Raw genomic sequence first — 8,788 nt, forward strand, 5'->3', positions numbered from 1 at the left:
TCATTAATATATATAAAAAAATATTTTCATCAGTTTTTTATTGGGAGTCTATAGTTCAGTGAACTGTTACATGGACGTCAATAATCAAATTTCATCTGAATCTAAATAAGACAATAATATGATTAAGATGTTTACATGAGTTGTGAATGTTTTTTAAGCTTTTGAATGTTTTTTTTAATGATAACGTTTTATATGCTACAGCACATAATCCAAGTAACGTCATTGCATCGCCACACTATCCACACTTCCTCTGGAGTTTCAAGTAATTTCATTTTTGATTTGTCGACTTTAACTGCAATTTGGCACTTTCACTTTCATTCAGGAACGTTTTATTCATGCCCCCCTGACAAATAAGATATTGGATGTGAGGAACGGCTGAATCTGATACCACATGCTGTATGAGGGGAAAAAACCCTCCGCATTTCACGATGCAGGAGTCTGCGGTCCTTCAATGACTCAGTTGGTGCAGAGAAAAGTGTCAAACAGCAGTGTGTGTAAAGGTTATCCTGTTGCTAAATGCGACAAAATCCTAAATGATGGTAATAGTTTGATTAGGTGTTTACATGTCTGTACTGCTCTTTAATAATGCAACTAAAATAGGCATACTACACATGTCTTAACTCCATTTCTGTTTAGTTTGATTATGACCTTAATTGTATTACATTTATCAAAAAAACAATGTGCACATGGTAGACTCTTAATCAGAGTACTGTCTTAATTTTATTAAATCACATTATTGGTGTCCATGTAAGCTTACTCACTGTTCACAAACAAATTCAGTACAACTTAAAGTATACATTTGATCAGTTTTTGAATTTTATTGTAATTGAGCCCATGATTTCAGCATCATGCAGTGCTCAAAAGTTTGAATTACAGGAACATTAAGGAATTCATTTTTTTTTTTTTTTTTTAACTCTCTCTTTTCCTTTCCCAGAAGTTACAGTCACCTTCACAAAGAAGTCAAACTGTGAGTCTGTTGGGTTTGAAACTTTAACGTAACTTGACCTGTCTGAGCTGACTTCAAGATGTTCTTTTCCAGTAATAAATATGAGGATTGGGTCAGCTAGTTCTTATTTAGGTCACATTGTTTTATCAGTGCCCCTGACGTGACCTGGTTCATTTACCATTCTAATCCTCACCACTTCAGTGCTCATACTTCCTTGTCCTGTCTCACCATCGTCACCCAACATTACACTACATTCATCTCATCTTTTGCGTTCTCTTTCCTACTCCAACTACTGCTTTATCTCTTACCTCCTCCCTTTCTATATCAACCAGAGAAGCACTGATAAAAATCACAGATGGGTGGAATGAGCAAAATATTAACAGAAAACATCCAAAGACCTCCATTCTGTTCCCTAAAATATCACCAGTTACATAAAAACCGAAAACAGACCCAGGATTCTGGAAAGTGAAGGGAGTGCGAGTTCATAGAGAGGAGTAAGTCAGATCTGGCATCAACACTGATTACATCTTTCCGAGGACACACTGAGGAAACGGGCAAGCACTTCACAAAGGCAGACTCACAATAGCAGACATAATTTATGAAAGCTTTTCTTTGTGATGTTATCATAATGGCTTCACCTGAGTCTATAACAATGAGTGCTCTCCATGACTCAGCGCGATAACATCGTGTATAGGAAGCCGAAAGCATTTGCAGGGCCTCGGTGAGGCGCAAGACTCAACTGAAATAAGGTGACGACGCCAGGCTCCTTTCACTTCCTGCCCAGTCGCTGCTAGATTCAAACAATCTTATCAGCATTATCAGCCTCCTGTATTAAACTCTATAGAGCACTGCACAGCTGTGCACTTCTACTGATGTCCCAGCTCAATCAATGAGACAACTCTGTGCTAGCCAAGATACTGGCTACAAAGTAAACTAATACATATTGAGCTAATTCACATTTTACATTTAAGAATTTACATTTTACACCCAGGACATGTTTAATGCCCCTTTAAATGTATTTAGATGGAGTTAACTGTAACACTGTGTCGTAACTACACAAAATATGTTGATGTCCTAACCACCCACAAAGGCAGTGCACAAAGTTTCTATTTTGGTAATGGTTTCTAATTCTGTAAAGTTACAACTGAACAACTGCATAAACTACACTGACAATGATCACCCCAGATACTGAGCATGCCCTTTATTCAGTGCTGAATGTTACCAGAATCAGTTTGAAGACAATTTTACAAGGCATTTATTGCCATAGGCTGCACGGTGGCGCAGTGGGTAACACATTCGCCTCACAGCAAGAAAATCGCTGGTTCGATCCTCGGCTGGGTCACTTGGCGTTTATTTGTGAAGTTTGCATGTTCTCCCTGTGTTCGCGTGGGTATAATATTGCTGCTCTCCGAATGTAAACATATAACACCTTAATCAAACTATTACTGTTGTGTAGGATTTTTGCCGCATATGATTTTCGCCGCATTTTGTGATAGTCTGTACAAACACAGCTGTTTGACCCTATTCTCTGCACCTACCGAGTCAGTGAAGGACCACAGACACCTGCATCGCAAAATGCTGAGGTTGTTTTTTCTTCCCATTCGATGTGCGGTATCAAATTCCATTAAAACAACACTCTTACAGCAGTTCCTCACATCCAATATCTTGTTTGTCACATGCATGGAATGTTCCTGAATAAAAGTGAAAGTGCCAAACTGCAGTTAAAGTTGACTAATTAAGAATGAAAGACCCGAAAGTAAATGAAACTCTGCAGGAAATGTGGATGATGTGTTGACGCGATGACATTATTCGAATTATGTGCTATAACAAGTAAAACGGGATCTTGAAAGGAACATTCAAAGAGTAACTCATGTAAACACCTTAATCATATTATTGTCTTATTCAAATTAAGAACAATAATTTGATTAACTGATGTTCATGTAAATGTAGAGACTGTCTATCTCCTCTGTGTCTGTATAAGTGTTGCCTTAGTGTAAATCAGTGCGAGCACATACTGAAACTCCCCTTTTCATGCAAACCCTTCCCTATTTCTAAACAAATAGGCTAAACAGCTAAACAAAGCTGGACTCACCCACTCTCCTGGACTGACCCACTCACCTGAAAACACCCTGCAGAGATAGGGTGGGGGCTTCATGGTCTTTTAACATGTTGTTGCAGGTACTTATAGAACAGTGGGAACATCAAAATGAAGTGTTGCCAAATTATTTAATTTCCTTTCACAATTAAAAATAAAAAAGAAATTCCCAGGAAAAATGACTCATGAAATGACACCGATTGTTTATAAGACTGCCAACAGGATTATCTGGGTGTAACATTTTAATCCTTATCCTGAAATAAATACAATAAATGGAGAACAAGAATTTTCTTTACAGTTATTTGTAATCATGATCTTGGCATTTGCATAAAGTTATTGTTTGAGGTTGGACTTCTGCAGAACTGCACAACTGTGCTCTTTAGAGTTTGGTACAGGACGTTGATAAGAGAAACACATTCTGATAAGATCCTAATTTACAATGTATGAACCGTCCAACAACTGGGCAGGAGATCAAAGGCCTTGACATTTAAAAAAAAATAAACTCCTAAAAGTAAATACCTTTATACAAAAAGACTAAAATAATTGCAGGTACATTTGTCCTGGTTCCTACTAACACTTGTGCTAAATTTTAAAACAATGCAGCCTTCTGGTCATAGATATGGTCATGATAAGTCACCTGGACAAGTGCCATTTCTTAAGAAGCGTCTTAGGTGACTACAGACAGGATGTACTGTGAAATCATTGACTGTAGATAAATAAGTAGTACAATATTTGCTAGGTTCCCCAGGCAATACTCAGTGACTCATTGAACACAGCCATGCAACATGGGCCAAAGGACAGCCTCGCTGAATTGCATAATGCTGATGAAAGTGATGACATCTGTAATTAAAGCGGGATTCTAGTACTGTGAGTTACTGAGACGCCACAAACATCTGTCCAAAAGCTCATTCCGGGAGTTCACTCTTCATATTGACACACTGCACTTTGCCAACAACCACAAGATTACGCTTTAAAAAATTGAAACAACATCGGTCTGACGACGTAATGAATATCCTGTCATCAGTTTTGAAACAGACTGTTACCTCATTTACCTTGAAACACTGAAACTTATGATTGTCATGATTGCGTACACTCCTTAATTCCGTGTAATGCAGGTAAAGCCTACACAGATGTGTAATATCTCCAGAGCTCCTACAGTACGTCAGCGGTGATTCCTTTAGTTTTCCATGAACATTTCTCTGTCTATTAAATGAGGGTGAAACAATAAAGAGAAAGACTATTTAATTGTTTAATTTTGTTGTAGTAATTTTGTTGTGATTTGGTTTATCTTCAAAGTATCCAGCACAATAGGAACTACAGGTCTAAACATGTAAGCTGACTGAATGTTAGACACATTCACAAGTCTAATATTAGTTAGGTGAGGTGTTGTGTTGTAAAAGTAGTTATACATGTAGGTTATTTAGTCTTACACTGTAAAAAATGCAGGGCTCCACACAATTCATTCATGTTGTCCCAACACAAATCGATTAAGATAACTGAACAAACTTAAGTTGTTCCAATTTCTTTTAATTGTGTTGTTTTAACTTATTTTAAATAAATAGTTTGAAGAACTAGCAACATTATTTTTGAGAGTAATTTGCTCTTCCATTCACAGGACAGTATATTCCAGCTCCCATCTCACAAAACAAAGAACTCACATCGAAGCTCAACTTTTATCAAGGCATCCCCATCTTCAAGTAGTTGATTTTGACAAAAACCAAGCTAGATGTTGTAAACATAATTTTAGTGTTCATGTAACATTTAATATTGACAAATATGACAATTTAAAGTCTTAGTTTTTATGCATATACTATAGCTTGTTATAAACAATGTATTTGTGCATATTTTCAATATGAATTTGCCATCACAATCTTTAATCTAATATCATAAACTTCCATCCACCCTCTTTTTCCTCACTTCTTGACACATCGAATGCCTTTTGGAAGTGGCTATTAGGGTCTTTCTCGTTTCTTTTCTGCTTTCATCAATTCGTCAATGTTTTTAATTTTGTTAGCAATATCTGGTTTAGTCTGTCATCGAGAAATACGGCAACTAAAACTCCCAGTAGATGGCAGCAATAAATGATTCATAAAATCCGCTTGGTAAGTGTGATTTCACGTGAAGCGGATTCCGGATCCAAGTGCTCTATTAAACTGTATGGGGGAACTCGTCATCAAATGGTAATAATAAACATCTGACATAAACAAGATTATAATTTCATAAATTGTTTTTTAAAATTGTTGTTTGTGATGCAGCAAGTCTGGATACTGATGTGTACACCATGCTTTTATTTAAATTTCACTTTAATGTGTGATATGCCTAAAAAATGGTCTAAAACAAATATTTTCTCAATGAAAACCCGGAAACAGTATTCCATACATCACCGATACATCACAACTTAACAAGCGGATACAAATAGATTAATAGAGCTAAGGGAAAAGTTGCTATCGGGGAACTGGCCTGGTAGCTATTAATTCCTGTACACTTTTATTTTGATGATCACCTTTTGATATTCAGCCGAATAGTGATTACTATAAAGACTATTTATGTTCAGATTTGGTCATTATTTCATTATATTGTCATTTTTGCAAAGTGACACATTAAGTACTAATATATGAATGAGTACTATTGAATGTTTGGTGTTTTTCCCACAACAGTTTCTGTAACAGTCGTGTATTTGTGGTCTTTTGTGGCTTTTGATGTTGTTCACAGTTTATGTGCTTACACTAATATTAGTCTAACAAAATGCATTTAGATTTTCTTTTGGAATTGGTTGGACACAAACCTAAACCTTTCTTTTTACACTATTTAGACCCATCCACTTGTGGTGGGATGGAAAGGAAACATTCTTTTATAATAGGTGTAAATGAGACACTGATATGATAACCTTGGATAAAACTTTCACAGTTTGATGGTATTGTGATTACTCTAAAACATAATCTTTTTAAATGTCTAGGCAAAAAACAAAAACTTTTACCCCTTTGACTATGATATACTGTATTTTATATTAAGAAACATTTAAAATATTTTGTAGCAGTAAACATTTCAGGCTAAATAATTTAATTGAATGATTGATGTCTGTTGTCTTCATTAGTCTCTAAAATACAGATTTTTTTTTAATATAATTTAAAACAACATCTTTGGAGATCTTTTCAGCTGGAGATACTGTTGTCCTAAATAACAACAACAACAAAAAAAAATCTTACATATACCTTAGGAACGGTATAGCGGAATTTTTTTTTTTAAATTTTAAAGAAAAAAAAAACGTTTTAAAACCTTGACTTTCCAAAACAGTTATTATCTCATGCCTACGTATGAGTATTTTTTTAATTCAAATTCAAAGAAATTGTCATGCACTCAAACCTTGCACACAGAGTCCGATTCGCATTAATTAATCCATTGTGAAATAATTAGTAAAACAATACAAAATGGAGTCTTCAAGTAGCTGAGATAGTTTTGTTGTCTTCTCCCTGATTAAAATAAAAAGGAAATATTGAGTCCATTTCAAACTTAGATTGCGGTGAGAGAATGGAGAGTTTCACCTCCTTAACAGAATTATCCAGACGGATTCAAAGTTTACTTGAGGATGTTTCTGGCTTAGTTTTATACTTTGTTAGCGATATTGGAACCCCATTAAAAAGAAGACCACCAATTTACATGAACGAATTGATCCTGAACAGACGTTTGTTTTAGGAACTAAGACACAGTCTGAAACACGCAAAAAGACATACACAAACCAATCCGCTTCAACAAACTAGCATACAATAAACCACTAAATATTTGAGTTAAATACTAGTTTCTCTGATGCCTCTTTGGATTTTGCCTTTGGCTTGTACGGCAGCCCTGAATTGTCAAACCACCTCTCAAAATGTCTTTTCGGTTGCGAAAAACAGAAATAAATCGAAACTGATTTGATTTTTTTTTAAAGACAAAAGTTTTAGAAGCAGTGTGTCATTATGATTAACACAACGTGAGGTGATTTTATTTTTAAGTACGGAAATTAAAGATTCAGAGTGCAATAACTTTAACTCTCATTAGACTTTTAGTTTTATAGTAGAATGTCTGAATAAAGTAATACTGCCACATTTAACAGTATCGAGATGACATCGAAAATACAAAAAAGTCCATATTAGGGAAATATGCAAGTTTAGCCCATTATTATTAAATCACTTCTCCTGAGCACAATTAGCAGCACTCCCAAAATACACAGGAGAATAAATAAATAAGCAGAGAAATGGATATATAAATAGGTGGGCTGTTCTGCCATTGTGTGGTATGGAGAGGCTTCCTCCTCAACACCTGCAGAGAAAAAGGAGGACGCAGGGAGCGGGAGAGAGGTGGAGAGGGGAGCGAGACAAAGGAGAGGAGGGTCAGAACAATGGCAAGGCCGGCCAGTGGAACTGCAGCGAGACAGAGAGTCTGCGGCCCGCGACAGACGCCCTGCCCCGGGGAAGCCAGAAGAGCCACACAGGAAGAGGCTTCACTGCTCTGGCCAGAACACACACGACAGGGGAAGAACAATAGAGTCCATGAGGATAGAAGAGAAGATCCCCTCCAGAGAGAACACACTTCATGACTGACTTCATCTAAGGTCCTGCAGGAACACAAGGTCAAAGTGCAACATGGGACGCTGCATGCTGTAAGCTATTATGGCCTCATTTAACTGAAATATACAAACAAGATGACTGAACTGGCCCAAATTAAAAGATAATTTGTAATCAAGTACTAAATGAGTTAAGAATTAGTCAGTGAACCATTAACTATATTAACGGGTTATTTTGTTATGCTTATGTGTGCTTAAACATACTTTTACCCTGACAGAATGCACTGGATTTTCCATTACAGTATTATTTTTAAGTGAACCCATTTTACAGACAACAGACAAAATTATTAGTACAAAAAAACACAACAGTACAAAACTGAAACTACAGAAATAATGTGGTAAATTAGTGTGTGAAGCATTCATTCATTCATTTTCTTTTTTTGGCTTAGTCTCTTTATTAAGCAGGGGTCTCTACAGCGGAATGAACCGCCAACTTATCCAGCATATGTTTTACGCAGCACATGCCCTTCTAGCTGCAACCCATTACTGGGAAACACCCATACACTCTTGCATTCACACACATACACTACGGCTTATTTAACTTATTCAATTCACCTATAGCCCATGTCTTTGGACTGTGGGGAAACCGGACCACCAACTGACCCAGCCGGGGTTTGAACCATCGACCTGCTTGCTGTGAGGGGATTGTGCTGTCCACTGCACCAACAAGATTTAAAATAGTTCTTGAATAAAGTACAAATATTGTAAAATAATTTAACAGCTAGAACAGAATTTATTTCAGATTTTCCTTGTTTTAAAAATTTAAATACGTCCTGTGTTGGGGGATGTGGGGCTTTGGGTGCCCCTGCCCTTTTTTCCCTGAAGAGAAAGTGCCCTTTTTCTGGGGATAATTATTAGTATTTTTTAAATGCTCTACCGAATGCTCTACTGACCCTATTTGCTTTGTACGGTAACTGCCTCAACAGTGAGGTGTCAACTGTAATGTCTCCGAAATAGCGAACTTACTAGTGGACATCCGTTACAGCATGTAGAGCGTATATATAGGCTAGCTACTTCCATAGTAGTTTCTTTCTTACTATCGAAATCAGTGGCTAACAATGTCTAACATTTTTTAAAATATTTTTCTCATCAGAAATGAGATACGGTGGTCGCCTCACAGCAAGAAGCCACTGGTTCGAGCCAC

This window comes from Danio rerio, chromosome 5, assembly GCF_049306965.1.
Source record: "Danio rerio strain Tuebingen ecotype United States chromosome 5, GRCz12tu, whole genome shotgun sequence".
Taxonomy (NCBI): domain Eukaryota; kingdom Metazoa; phylum Chordata; class Actinopteri; order Cypriniformes; family Danionidae; genus Danio; species Danio rerio.